Source organism: Leucopleurus acutus, assembly GCF_964270905.1.
Source record: "Leucopleurus acutus genome assembly, chromosome: 18".
Lineage (NCBI taxonomy): Eukaryota > Metazoa > Chordata > Mammalia > Artiodactyla > Delphinidae > Leucopleurus > Leucopleurus acutus.
The window spans coordinates 77,767,539-77,782,991 of record NC_139160.1 but is presented as its reverse complement, the minus strand read 5'-3'; positions in this window follow the sequence as shown (position 1 = coordinate 77,782,991).

The following is a 15,453-nucleotide window of genomic DNA, read 5'->3' as shown; positions in this document are numbered from 1 at the left end:
TCAAGGTGGCGGATGGGACATCCCCCAGGTTTACGGACACTGGTGACCCTTATCACTTGGGGTGTTTCCAAGTCTAGAATTATGTGGAACCAATTTTAAGAAAACCAACAGGGTTTAATTTTTTTTTTTTTGCAAGACGGTTAATATTAGTTCGTCTGACTGTTTCCATCCCACAGAAGCGGTGGTGCCTCCCGGGTGTGTTCTGGGACTCTGTGGAGCGCTCTTGGTCGTCACCATGACTGAAGTGGTCGTTGAGCCATCCTTAAAGCCATCCTGGACACTCATGTTACACAGGAACCTAAAGAACTGTGTGTGTGGTTTTAACACGCAGATTGTACACTTACGGTTTAAATTCTCATGTTCACCTGTACCACTGTTTTGCCATGTTCTCTACTTTTTGAACAGTATCACTTATTAACATACTTTTTAAGCATCAAGACTGATACGTTAGGGAATTCCCTTGTGGTCCAGTGGTTAGGGCTCCGCGCTCTCACTGATGAGGGCCTGGGTTTAATCCCTGGTTGGGGAACTAAGATCCCACAAGCTGCGTGCCCTGGGCAGAAGAAAAAAGAAAGAAAAGAAAAACAGAAGATTGATACATTAAAGTGAGCGAGCCTCTGATTACGTTACCTGAGTACTTTCTGTTTTGCCCTGTGATCCGACCTGAGAACTTACATTCTTAGATATGCATTATTTTATCATAAATTACACTTGGTTTCTCCTTTATATTTCTCTGAGTAGGAATTTGGGCGCTACGGAGATTTTTCTAAAGTGTTTGAGGGTGTTCACACCACGCGTGAATTAACTTCGTCTCAGGCTGGTGAAGGTGTTGGTCTGAAGGGCTGAAGTCTGCTGGTCCAGGCTCTGCCCCTTCTGTTTGCTCTGGGGGCTGCAGCCTCCCTGGGTGACCAGCATGGGGCAGGAGGTCCAGGAGAGGGAGGGGGCAGGGGTAAAAGTGGAGAGGCAGATTACAGCACATCTCTCCAGTTTTTCCTTCTATCCCTGTCACATGTGTGTGGTCACTTTTAGACAAAATATCAGGTAAATACAATATCATGTTCTCTCTTATTTCCAAGTATAAAATATATTATCTCAAACTAGTGAATCTAGTCCCACGTGGGGTCCCAATATCTCCATATTTCTGTTATGTGCTAGGGAAATATATAGGTATATACACATAATATATAATGTGAGGGGACTTCCCTGGTGGCGCGGTGGTTAAGAATCTGCCTGCCAATGCAGGGGACAGGGTTCGAGCCCTGGTCCGGGAGGATCCCACATGCTGTGGAGCAACTAAGCCTGTGCGCCACAACTACTGAGCCTGTGCTCTAGAGCCCGTGAGCCACCACTACAGAGCCAACGAGCCACCACTACTGAGCCCGCGCGCCTAGAGCCCATGCTCCGCAACAAGAGAAGCCCGCACACCGCAGGGAGGAGTAGCTCCCACTCGCCGCAACTAGAGAAAAGCCCGCGTGCATCCACAAAGACCCAAAATATATAATGCAGCCAAAAATAAATAGACAAAAAAAAAAAAATTAGTCAACAAACGCTGCCCCCAAACCTCACAGCCGAGCCCAGGAGGGGCCTCATGCCCCTCGGTCAGTGGAAACACATGTGCTGTCCCGAACTTGACGTAAACCATCAGAGGGAAGAGAGCGTCTTCCCCTGGGGGAACCCAGAGCTTCAGGGAGGGGCCCCATGCCCCGGTCCAGGGCCTGGAGAGGGTCCCTTCTCGCTGTGCTCCCCACCGATCACGACTGAACAGCAGACCGCCCCCCAGCTGTCGTCTCTCCTCGGGGCTGAGCTGATAGAAGCGGAAAGCCTAAGTCTCTGCATCACTTCAGCTCCAGTAAATCAAAGCCGACCACTGTTGTCTAATGAATGAACAAGTAGAAGGGTTCACAAATACAGCGTTGTCCCGAATACAGGGCTTTGTGGGACAGCGAAGACGCTATCTGCTTCCCACCCTAACGCTCGGCCCAGACATTAATTCTCGGGTCTTTTTGAGGATAATTCACTATTACTACTGTAGAAAACCTCTGATTTCAGGAGAGTGATTAAATAAATCTGTGACACTTTCTTTTTCCAGGAGTTGAAACAGCACAGGGATATTACCCTGCATTTTCAAGGTCAAACCTGGAGAGCAGTAAAATGTGCCTTGTGTTTACAAGATGCTTGAGTTCTTTCGTGCTAAGTTTATTATTGCTAAGTTCTTTCGTGTGAATGACCTCAAACACCCTGCGGGGTTCTCCATTCCTCTCTGCGAGAAACGAGCCTCAGAGAGGTCATGGGACAGGCCAGGGCCCACCCAGTCGGGGCGGAGCCTGGCTGAGTCTGGCTGTGTCCCCTCCGTCTCCCCCTCCCCCCAACGTGGGATGGCGCGCAGCTTCCAATCGTCGCCCGAGAAGGATCTGGAGGAATCTTCTCTGCCGTGCGAGGCCGGGCAGACAGCAGCCGCTGAAGGACGGGTCTGAAAGGTTCACATCTTCTCCTAGACGGCTGAACTGATTTTGGCAAAACTACTTACAATCTTGAGTTTTTCCACATCAATATAAGGATATTGATTACTGTGAGGAATGTCTAAGGAGATAGATTAGAAAATATTTACCTGACACGCATGAAGGGCTTAAACATGGTATCTGAGAATAGAATTTTGTTCTGGGCACAGAGAAAGGTAATAAATCTCTGTAAGCCATTCTAGTCAATAGCACACTGGGATCACTTCAAGTCTAAGTGGCTAGCAATCCACAAATAACGCTTCGAAAATGAAAAGGAGAGAAATAGGAATCACACATTCCCATTCTGCTCTCAGAGTCTCCTGTTTTCACTAATTGGCTATCCAAGTTTAACATATTTTCTCACAGAAATTCAAGATGGGAAACTATTCAGTTGCATTTGGTCACCACTTATAAAACACTTGATTCAGTTTGGCTGTATTCTTCTTGATATTAATGAAAAGATCCTTTTCATCCTGGGAAGCTCGGAAGTAAAACATATAGCGTGAAGTCATGAGCCGACCTGTTCAGAGCACAACCAACCCTGGACACTCGACGTGGCGGACAGACCAAACTGGCGACGCCCCTGGAGGGGACTCAGGTCCATGCCTTAGCAGAGGCAGTTTATTTTTAGGCCTTTAGGGCTCTTATTTTTTTCCCCTTCCTCTTATAGAAATAGTGTACATTTCCCTGAGACTACAATCATTAAAGAGCAGGAAGATAGGAAACAATAAAACAATTTATCCCGTCAGGTAAAAGGAAAGATGCCACCAAAAACGCATTCGTGGTATTTAAGATGTGGGGCTAGGCGGAGGCCTGAGCTGCGCCTTCCATCCTAAAGGCCCGGGAGCGCCACGGAGGCAGAGGGACGGACGTCCTCATCGGGACGCGCCCCAGTGGCCAGGGTTGTGATGAAGCATCAGCTCGCTGCTTTGCGTGTCTCCGCGTGCCGGTTCACTGCTGTCGTCTTGCTGGTCGGGGGGACAGCCTAAGGTGCACGAGGGCTGGGCCAGTTCCCAAGAGGTCCTGGGTCCTCAGAGAGACTCACTGCAGAGTGATCTTCCAGTTCTCCCCTGGGGTCCCGAGGCCACACCGGCTTCAAGATCTGCCCCGGGAAATAGCAGGACGCCCCCCACCCCGTCACTCTAGGTGCATTTTCTGTGCACCTGCCGAGTGCCAGGTACGGATCTCGGGTCCTCCTGAGACGGACTCTGCCCCCGTGGACTCACACTCAGCATCTCTTGGTTTGGACAGAGACCAAGACGGAGGCCTTGGAAATAAATAAAACAAATGGGAACCCCTTCCAGAAAGCCTACCCAACACTGAATTTGGCAGTCAGCCTCCTGTCTGCCCTGTGCTCTCCCGCCTGAGGCTGCAGAGCCGTAGAGACGGTCTTCCCTCCCCTCATTTTACAGAGGTGCGGGGACCTGCCTCGGGGCAGCTGGTGGTGGAGACCAGCAAGCTGGATGCCCTTCCCACGGAGCAGTGATGCTCTGCGCCCCCGAGAGCCCGGGGGAGGGCCGTGCCGCGTCCCTTTCAAGGGGCCCAGAGAACAGTGTTCGCGGGACTGAATGCACTGAAACCGAGACTGAGGTGATTAAAGGTCGAGAAGGGAGTCGATTCTGCGCCTCCAGGCAGCCCGGGTCCCTCCGCTTCAGGCACCTGCTGAAGCAGGTGGGTCAGGCCCCCAGGACGGCCGGCCCAGTGCCCCCTCCCCCGGGCGTGCCAGCCGGGATGGGCAGGGACCCGCCACGCCTCTGCGGGGACGCGGCAGCCTCAGACTCAGCCCCGCCACCAGCTCCGTCCTCCCCGGAGTCACTCCCTCAACGTCCTCATCTTGGCAAACGGGGCCGGAAGCAGGATGTGCGGGCGCGCTTGTTGTCATGGGAAAAAGACTGAAAAATATTTATTAACTGCTTTTCATTATAAGACACGTTCATGTTTCTTTGTTGGTTGGTTGGTTTTTAATGAAAATAATACAGGAAGGTATAAGGTAAAAATCGAAAGCTTGCTTCCAAACCCTGGATCTTTCCCCCCGGGTGTGTGTATATACACACACGTGTGTATGTGCATGCGTGTGTGTCCTGTTGTCTCCATAAGACTCTGCAATGGTTTTCTCACTTAAGGAACCGGACAATTTTCTGCCAGCATGTGTAGCTCTCCCTCATTCTGGCCTAAATCGCTGAATTGAATGTTTTTCCGTGGCTCTATCATATTTATTTCTCCAACCACCTAGTGATAATGTCCCTGGAGGACGACTGCCCAGGGGTCCATGGCCAGCGGGGTCCAGTGGGACGGCAACCCAGGGATCTGGAGCCGCTGCCCTTCCCTGGCCCCCCTTCCCCGCAGCCCGCAGTGTCCACAGTCCCCCCAGGCCTCGCCGGCAGCCGGGCTGCTCTGGACGTGGGGTTGTCACCAGAACTCTGATGACTGGTTGTGTGTGTGAAGCCTCCGTCTCCCTCCTTCCCAGGTGAATTGTGCCCAAGTACTTGCTTAATACATCTTGTAGATAGCTGGTATAAAAGCAAAGCAATTGCCTTTTTTATGACCCAAATCTCTTGGACAAAAGAATTCTGGGGCTGAGATGGAAGCATATAATATTTCCCTCAAACTAAGTTATTCCTGCTCTGCACCTCAAAGCAGAGCCCAAGGGGGACTTCTTTGTTTTCCACTTTTTAAAAGAAAATTAATTTTATTTATTTTTTATACAGCAGGTTCTTATTAGTTATCTATTTCATACATGTTAGTGTATACTGTCAACCCCAATCTCCCAATTCATCCACCACCATCCCCCACCACCACTTTCCCCCTTGGTGTCCATATGTTTGTTCTCTACATCTCTGTCTCTATTTCTGTCCTGCAAACCGGTTCATCTGTACCATTTTTCTAGGTTCCACATACATGCGTTAATACACGATATTTGTTTTCTCTTTCTGACTTACTTCACTCTGTACGACAGTCTCTAGATCCATCCACGTTTCTACAGATGACCCAATTTCGTTCCTTCTTATGGCTGAGTAATATTCCATTGTATACATGTACCACATCTTCCTTATCCATTCTTCTGTCGATGGGCATTTAGGTTGCTTCCGTGACCTGGCTATTGTAAATAGTGCTGCAATGAACATTGGGGTGCATGTGTCTTTTTGAATTATGGTTTTCTCAGGGTATATGCCCAGTAGTGGGATTGCTGGGTCATATGGTAATTCTATTTTTAGTTTTTTAAGGAACCTCCATACTGTCCTCCATAGTGACTGTATCGATTTACATTCCCACCAACAGTGCAAAAGCGTTCCCTTTTCTGCACACCCTCTCCAGCATTTGTTGTTTGTAGATTTTCTGATGATGCCCATTCTAACTGGTGTGAGGCGATACCTCATTGTAGTTTTGATTTGCATTTCTCTAATAATTAGTTATGCTGAGCAGCTTTTCAGGTGCCTCTTGGCCGTCTGTATGTCTTCTTTGGAGAAATGTTTATTTAGGTCTTCTGCCCATTTTTGGATGGAGTTGTTTGTTTTTTTAATATTGAGCTGCATGAGCTGTTTCTATATTTTGGAGATTAATCCTTTGTCTGTTGATTCATTTGCAAATATTTTCTCCCATTCTGAGGGCTGTCTTTTCATCTTGTTTGTAGTTTCCTTTGCTGTGCAAAAGCTTTTAAGTTTCATTAGGTCCCATTTGTTTATTTTTGTTTTTATTTCCATTACTCTAGGAGGTGGATCAAAAAAGATCTTGCTGTGATTTATGTCAAAGAGTGCTCTTCCTATGTTTTCCTCTAACAGTTTTATAGTGTCTGGTCTTACATTTAGGTCTCTAATCCATTTTGAGTTTATTTTTGTGTATAGTGTTAGGGAGTGTTCTAATTTCATTCTTCTACATGTAGCGGTCCAGTTTTCCCAGCACTGCTCACCAAGGAGGGCTTCTTTTTTTTTTTTTTTTTTTGCGGTACACGGGCCTCTCACTGCTGTGGCCTCTCCCGTTGCGGAGCACAGGCTCCGGACGCGCAGGCCCAGCGGCCATGGCTCACGGGCCCAGCCGCTCCGCGGCATGTGGGATCTTCCCGGACCGGGGCACGAACCCGTGTCCCCTGCATCGGCAGGCGGACTCTCAACCACTGCGCCACCAGGGAAGCCCAGGAGGACTTCTTAGTTCAGCCAAATGGTCCTGTAAAACCATAAAACACTTCATCACACGTATTGCCTCCCTTCTAAGTGGTATGTTCCTTATCTTATAGGCTGCGTATAATCAGGAGGTCTGTCTATACTGCGTTTCTCAACAGTTATAAGCCAGGTACAGTTCTGATCAGTGGCTCAGGATCACCTTCCTAGTGATTTAACAGAAACTACCAGTGAGATGATCTAGTTGAACTTTATTTTCTCTGCTTTACTTGATGAAATGATGGGTACTTTTTTCTTTCCCCAAATATAAACTTTCGTATTGTGTATCTTTATAGAAAACATTTTTATTGAGATATAATTCACATACCACAAGATTCACTCCTTTAAAGTATACAATTCCATGGTTTTAATATATTCACAGAGTTGTGCAACTGTCACCACGAAGTTTAGAACTTTCCATCACCCCCAGTGAAAATTCCTCCCCATTAGCCCTCACTATCCCCCCACGTCCGCCAGACCTAGGCAGCCACTCATCTACTTCCTGTCTCTGGGATTTGCCAATTCTGGACATTTCATATCAATGGGATCATGCAATGCGTGCTCTTTTGTGACCGGCTCTCTCATGTGTTTTCACAATTCATCCACGGTGTGGTATGTGTCACTGCTTCCTTCCTTCTGATGGCTGAATAACGTTCCATGGTCTGAATGCACCACATTTTATTTGTCCATTGGTCAGTGGATGGAGATATGGGTTCTTTCCACTTGTTGGCTATTGTGAATGATGCTTTTACAAACATTAATATACAAGTCTTTGTGTGGACATATGCTTCCATTGCTCTGGGGCCTACACCTGTGAGTGGAATTGCTGGGTCACATTGCAACTCTGTGTGTAAACTTTTGAGGAACCGCCAGACTGTTTTCCAAAGAGGCTGCACCATTTCACATCCAGCCAGTAATGTATGGGGCTCGTGTCCCTACGTCCCTCCTAGCGTTTGTCATTATGTGTCTTTTTATTACCGCCATCCTGGTGGGTATGAAGTGGTTTCTCATTGTGGTTTGGATGTGCATTTCCCAATGACTAAAGATGTTGAGCCTCTTTGCATGTGCTTATGGGATCCTTGTATGTCTCCTTGGGAGAAATGTCTGTGCAAGTCCATTTCCTTTTAAGATAGGAATGTTTTTATTGTTGAATTATGAGGCCTCTTTATATATTCCAGATGCAATTTTCTCATCAGATACATGATTTGAAAATACTCCCACTCTAGGGGCTCTCTGCTTTCTTAATGGTATTTTCAATACAAAGTTTTAAATTCCGATGAAGTGCAGTTTATTTTTCATGGGTTCGCTTTTGGTGTCATATCTGAGAAACCGTGGCCTCATTTTACATTTTAGGTCACGAAAGGTCAGAGGGCAGGGATGATGTCTATCTTGTTCACTATCCCCAGACTTCGCAGTGCACAGAGTAGGTTCCCAAACAATACTTGTCGAATGAATGCACTGCAGCAGAGTCCATGTGCCGGGTGGGCTCTGGAAGCGGACGCTCACCCTGGCAACCCCTCGCTCACGGCTCTGCGTCAGGTTGGAGAGCCTTCGCTCCTGGGTGCCTCCCCCTCTTTACGCCATCGAGCTTCTGGCAAAAATGACATTGGGTGGCAAACCCCATCCTGCCAAGAGGTAAGCAGTGAGTTAGGACATTAGACTCCCGGCCCCTGACCGGGAAGGTGTAGCATGTGTGGGCCTGAGCCAGAATGACCCCCACGAACGACATATGAGGTTGAACTATGTGATCTTACCCCTATATGACCCACTTTACCTAGAAAAATTGCAGCTGCATTTGGTTCAACATAAAAAATTTGAATTAGTTTCCACCAAAGAAAATGAAAATGAATTTAATTAAAAATCTTTGTTTGAAACCTACAAAACTCCCTCCCTCATCCAGGGGTTTCCTCTTTCTCTCTCTCCCTCCCCGCAGGGAACACGTCCAGGCCCAGCTCCCGTTCCACTGGAAGGATGCTGGGACAGGTCCGCCCTCTCCCCCGATGGCGCGAGGTGGGCGCTACCCCGCACATGACATGGTGGTGTCTGAAGCAGGACTTCTCGAGCCTCAGACTTAAGTCCCCTGACTATTTCTTAGAGGGGACTTACAGACAGCTGGTACCAGGCAGGGGCCAAGGACAGAGGACATTCTGTATGCAGCAAACCAACGCCATTAAATGAAGTTCTACATCAGTGATGATCTGTTTTTCTGCATCTACCTGGTGACTAAGGAGAGGAATTTCACTTGGTTGATTTTTTTTTGTGTTTGTCATATTTTGTTGTTACTTGAATGATTTGGAGTTTTTCCTTTCCTTTTTACTTCACGAAATTTACTTTCCCATTTTCTAAGTCAACTTGACAAGCATCTTGGATAATACATGATACATTATTCATAAAGAGCTGCTTGAAGTGAGGAAATTTAAGTTAGCCACTTTCCTGAGAAATTCTACTTATAGCACAAAGTTTGTGGTCTAAGTGTTGATGAAGTCCGTTCATGAATAAAACATGAATATCGAGGAGGGCATTTTGCAACCGTTTTATATTCCTTTTTGCTTTTCTGACTTTCCTTTTACAATAGCTGTGCTTTTCCTGTGCACCAGGTACAGCCCAAGATTTCAGCAGGACGGGGAAGCTTTACAATCAAGGAGGCTGCATGATAATAAACTTCAAAGGCTGGTGTCTTAAAATTGGAGGTCATGTGAGGTTTTGAATGGCAAAATGCCAATCATTGTTCTAAATGTTCTCCAGGCCTTATCTGCGTGACAAACGTTAGAATCAAGATTGGCCAGAGTGCTGTGTGGCAGGTGACATGGGACCCTGGAAAGTTCAGGAACATTTCAGGACCCAGGGCCTCACAGTGGATGGAGCACAGGGTTTCTTTTTTCTTTGTTTGTTTTTTTATTTATTTATTAATTTTTATTTTTGGCTGCATTGGGTCTTCGTTGCTGCATGCGGACTTTCTGTAGTTGCAGCGAGCAGGGGCTACTCTTTGTTGCAGTGCACAGGCTTCTCATTGTGGCGGCATCTCTTGCTGTGGAGCACGGGCTCAAGGCATGTGCGCTTCAGTAGTTGCGGCATGCAGGCTCAGTAGTTGTGGCTCTCGGGCTTAGTTGCCCCGCGGCATGTGGGATCTTCCCAGACCAGGGCTCGAACCCGTGTCCCCTGCATGGCAGGCAGATTCTTATCCACTGCGCCACCAGGGAAGTCCCACAGGGTTTCTAACACAGCTGGGTGGTGGTCCAACCCGCCATCTCCCAGATCTCGGTCACAGGGTGGGCCTGTGCACATCACTCCATCTTACTGGGTTCCCACTTTTCTTGCTCTAAAATGGGAAATTTTGCACCACCTCTCCTTTAAGGGAAACTTGTTCCTTCCTCGTGCTTACGGGGTCCGTGTGGTCACTCTGAGCTGCTTACATGCTTAGCCATGGTGCCTTTGGGTGTTATTGTTATTATCTTGGAGTTCTACCTTGAATTGTTCTTTGAATTTCAAAGCGTTTGAAGAAACACCCTCTGATTTTTAAGGCTCTGCCTGGCCTGGAGAAGGTCCGAGGTGGATGATTCACAGGGTGAACAGACAGGTGGGGACTTCAGGTGAGACTTTGCCCGGGATGAGCAAAGGCAGAGGGGAGCTCAGGAAGGAAGATGGCTGGCCAAGAGGAGTTGTGTGAAATGTCTGCTTCATGGCGAGAAGTGTGAATTCTCATCCGTCGAACTTTCCGTAAAAAGGTTTCTCGTTAATGAGCTGGATATTGGGTCTGTCCGTGGGGGAGGGGCGTAGAGGGGGCTGGGAGTGGCCTCAGGGTGGCAGCAGGATGAGAGCCGGGGGCTCTGTTCAGCCGCGGGGGACGGGCATGCAGCCCCGCCGCTGGCTCTCGCTCGGGAGGCTCAGGAGGTGCCCAAGAAGCGGCAGTGGGGGTGAGACCACCGTGGCCACGACGTCCCATCCTGAGGGAAGTGCGCGTTTCCAGACCATGATGGATGGAGAGGAGGCTGCCTACTCAGAGAGCCCCCTACACCCTCGTCCATGTGGACCCCTCACATTTGCAACAGATGTAGAAACCCTGAGGCTTCGTGATGTTTCCCTAATTTTAGACCACACAGTGCTGACAGCGAGCGCCGCGTTATCCTTCACCGGCAAACGGTGGGACCGCCCCCACTCGTCCCCTCCCACCGCAAAACTGAGGGTCCAGTGTGTCTAGAAGGAGCACGGACTGGCCTGGCTCAGAGTAGGAGGCAGCTCTTGCTTTGGTTGATGCTTGAGAAATATTTGTGGAGCAGAGGAATGAATGAAAGAATGAAGGTGTGAATGGATGAGTGAATGAAGGTGTGAAGGTGTGAAGCGTGCTTTCCCGGGCCTGCTGGCCCGACGTTTACCACATTCTGTGTTCCACTTGCTTAAACTCCAAAGTCCCAGGTGATGCAGTGAAGACGCAATTGAATATCTATGCTTCTTAAGTCCTGAAACTCACACATTTAGAGAATCAGATGAAGGCCCAAGGGCAGAGGGCCTGTGGTCCTTCTCCTCGCCTGACTGGGCCCCTGTCAGCGCCCGCATGCCTTGCCTATGCTCCTTTCGGGCCCTGATGGTCACGTCCACCCACCGTCACCCCTCACCTCGTGGGCCCGGATCCATCACCCTTTCCCACACCACTGGATTGTCTAAATCATCTGACATAAGCTTGGAGGCCAGCACCCTCAGCTCCACCCAGGCCCCAGAACCTTTGTTGGAAGCTCTGAATCCCCGTGGGATCTGAGCTGGGTGCCGGCCCCTCTCCCCTCCAGGCGAGCTGGCCCTGGCAGGGGGGTGGGGGGTTCTGTGTCCGCACTGAGACCTGACACCCATCGCTCTCCTGGAATGAAGAAGTCCACCATCTCATTGTACTTGTTGAGAAAAGAAACACAAAAACACTGACCGATAATCTAGGGAACTTCCTGTTGGCAAATCCTCGGAGCAAGATTCTTTTCACCTATTCAGCTGTTAAATTCATAACTTGATCAGGATTTTTAAGAATTAGGTGAGACTCCCGGAACCGGAGCTTCCCAGAGCCCCGTTCGGAACCTCAGCGCTGAGGACCAGCAGGGATACGCAGGGATGCTGGGTTTGACCCCGAATTCAGAGCGCCCGGTGTGATGCTGCCAAACGCAGGTCTCTCCTGCGAAGAGGCAGAGACACAGACGCGAGACCGGTATTTCTGGTTCTTATCTCCCATGGGGCCATGTAAACAAGCCGTGGGGGCCCAGCTTTACAACAGAAACGGCCTCGGAGCTGAGCTCACTTACTTCTGACTGTGTTCAGAACACTGATCAGGTTGCTGCAAGGGCACAGAAGCAGCATCACCAAAAATCCACTAGGGTCCCTTCAGGGGTTCATCCAACGCTCCTACCAGCTTCCTACGAGGCTTGAACTTAGAAGGGCCGAGCTGAAGAGCCCTCGCCTGGGTCAGCAGGATGTCGGGACATGAGGTCAGCCCTCTCCTCCCCACACTCTGCTCAGAACTTGAGACACCAGGTGAGGCTCTGAGCTGCAGCCCCTCGCCCGGTATCTTGTCTGTGATGCTGAGGTACAAACAGAAAGACATTCAAACCCCAAGGTGAGTGGATTAATTATTAAGCAGTCCAGCACAATCGATGCAATATTGCTGCTGTGTTTCCTTGTCGATATTTCTGGAGCTTGCTTCAATATTTAATTCAACCCCAAACTGTAGGTCGTTAGAAAATGTATACTCCAGGCTTCCACAGAGTACAGCTTGTGTTCTGTGGTCACCCCACAGGAGGCCTGGAATGTTGGAGGCAGATCTTGGGTCTGGTTTTCGAGACCCCCTCCCCCTTAAAGGAAAAGTCAGGAGACACTTCTCCAGGCTCTTTTCTTCTCTGCCTTTTCTAAAAAATAATTTTAAAAAATTGAAATATTCTTGATTTACAATGTTGTGTTAGATTCAGGTGTACAGCAAAGTGATTCAGTTATACATGTATCTATTCCTTTTCAGATTCTTTCCCCTTGTAGGTTATAACAAAGGATTGAGTAGAGTTCCCTGTGCTGTACAGTAGGTCCTTGCTGGCTATGTACGTTATATTTAGTAGTGTGTACCTGTTAATCCCAAACTCCTCATTTATCTCCTCTCTATCCCCTTTGGTAACCATAAGTTGGTTTTCTATGTCTGTGGGCCTATTTGTGTTTGGGATGTAAGTTCACTGGTATCACATTTTTTAGATTCCACATATAAGTGGTCCACATATTTAAAAACACGGGTGGGGTTACTTCATTTGCCAATTCTTGAATCAACGAGTTGCCAAAGAGTTTGGCATCGGTGGGGTCTCTGTTGAAAAGAGGAAGAAGCGGTGTGGTTATACCGAAGTGCTGTGTCCTGTGCTTCTCCTTATTAGTGTGTAAACAGTGAGATCAGAGTGGCGGGAAAGCTTTTGTGTTTTTGGTGTTATTGAGGATGTGAAGGATCCCGCCCAGGGCGCGTGACCGGGCTTGGCTGCGTTTTCTATTTGACCTGGAAAAACAACCAGCCAGAAACCCCACACAGCACCTTTCATCCTTGAAAAGTGACTGAATTGTTCCGCTGGGTGGTGGGGTGCGCTGCCCCCTCCCAGGCCGCGCGTCTCCTCGGCGGGGAGGCGGGGCACGTCAGGCACGTCTGCCTAAGCTTCACTTGGAAAGAAAGATGTGTGACTCCTCGGGCTGACCTGGCCGTCCTGACACAGTTGCTTAGAAGAGTGACGTGAGGCAGCCTCCTCCGACTCCTGTTGAAGCCCAGGTGAGGCCGGGGCCCCCGAGGCCCTCCTACCCCACCCTCCCCTCCCTGGCGTGAGGCTGATTCTACGCTGTCACCATTTGGGATGTCCCCTTCGGGGCTGAGCCATGATCCCGCCATCAGAAGGGCAGTTTTACCGGCCGTGAACACCTCCCGTGGTGGCTGCCAGGGCCAACAAAGCACCACGGCCGGCAGCTGGCACAACAGAAAGTCTGGGGGCCGGAGTCGGGAAGCCGGGAGTCGGGGGGCCGGGCTCGCCCAGCTCCCGGTGACGGTGGCTGGCCGGCAGTGCTTGGCTTGCGGGTGCAGCTCTCCAGTCTCGGCCTCCGTCTTCACGTGGCTTCTGTGTGTCTGTGTCCAAGTTTCCCTCTTCCTATAAGGACTCCAGTCCTGTTGGACTATAGGACAGGCCCTACCCCGGGGTGACCTCAGCTAACTCGATGATGTCTGCAAAGACCCTGTTTCCAGTGAGGCCGCATTCACAGGCTCCTGCTGGGCGTGACTTTGGGGGCACACTGTCCGTCCCTGAGCACCTGCCACTGTCCTCCGGTCTGACCGCCAAGGACCGTGATGGGATTCCTGAGGCAGGCTGTGAGGTCGGGGCCTGGACGCCGCTTACGGTAGAACAGGACGGCCGAGGCCTTCTGTGTGTGGGGGAAGGGTGGCCGGGGGTCCAGGGTTCAGGAGAGGATGACAGGGAGGCAGGAGCCCAGAGAAGAAACATCGCCCACCTCACTTCTGTCCTGGGTGACGCTTCGTAGCCACCTCCCGCACCGCCATGCCCCAGCCCTGCACCCCACGCCGACCGGGCCGGGTAGGGGGCTGAGGATGTTACTGCCCCAGCCAGGGTCGGGGGGCCGGGTCTGCACCTTCTTCTGGAGCAGCTGGGCCAGAGCCAGGCGGCACAGCCTCAATCGGGCCACTTTGTACCAATTTTAAACAGGACTCCTTCCCTTCAGGTAAAGAACGTGTTTATATTTTAGCTTTTGTGCAAGACTTGCACGTGGTAATGAAAGGCAAATTCCAACTTCAATAAAGTGCATAGTAGCATTCACACAACTGACTCCAGAGCTTCCCGACCTGCTTCTTAAACAGGATGCATTTCAGAGGCGTCAAGATACTTTTGATAAAATCCAATCCAATTTCAAGAGTCAGTTATTTTTAGCAGCAACGGAGACTCTGTGGAGAAGACCCAACCTGTGAATTCAGTTCACACGAGTTGTTGTTCCTTTTCTAATTGTTCTGAGGGTCTAGAGGTTAAAAAAATGACGAGAAAGCAGGATCTTCATAGTAAAAGAAGGAAGCCACCTGACTTTTAGAGAAGGTAGACGTGTCTGAGGAACATCCTTCTCCACCTGAAAGTAAAACTGGCTCTGAGTTCCCAAACGGTATGAAGGGGTGAGGGGTCTGTGTGCTGCTTCTCTCTTTTTTTTTTTTTTTTTTTTGCAGTACGCGGGCCTCTCACTGTTGCGGCCTCTTCCGCTGCGGAGCACAGGCTCCGGACATGCAGGCTCAGCGGTCATGGCTCACGGGCCCAGCCGCTCCGCAGCATGTGGGATCCTCCCGGACCGGGGCACGAACCTGTGTCCCCTGCATCGGCAGGCGGGCTCTCAACCACTGCGCCACCAGGAAAGCCCGTGTGTGCTTCTTAATGGAAGAGAAATGAATGTTTTGTGGGAGAATATTATGTAAATAAAGGAGGGAGAACATTTTGGGAGGCCGTTCTAGATTGAAACAGACAAAAGAGACATTTGAAACAAAACACAAGGCGTGAATCTTGACCGGGTTCTGTGATTAGAGGCCTTGGGACAGGATGGATGGAGTTCCCTGTATGACAGGAAGGCTTGGCTTGTGTGAGAGACACAGGGCGAGGTGACTGGGGATGAATGGCCACCACGCCTGCATGAAATGGATCAGAAAAAAAAAAAGCAATAGTTAAGGGCAATGGGTTACTTTTTTCAAATGTCCCCTATATTTGAAACCATTTACGATGAAAATAATCTGACAAAGCACAGTATTAGCAGCTGAGCCTGGCCCGAGA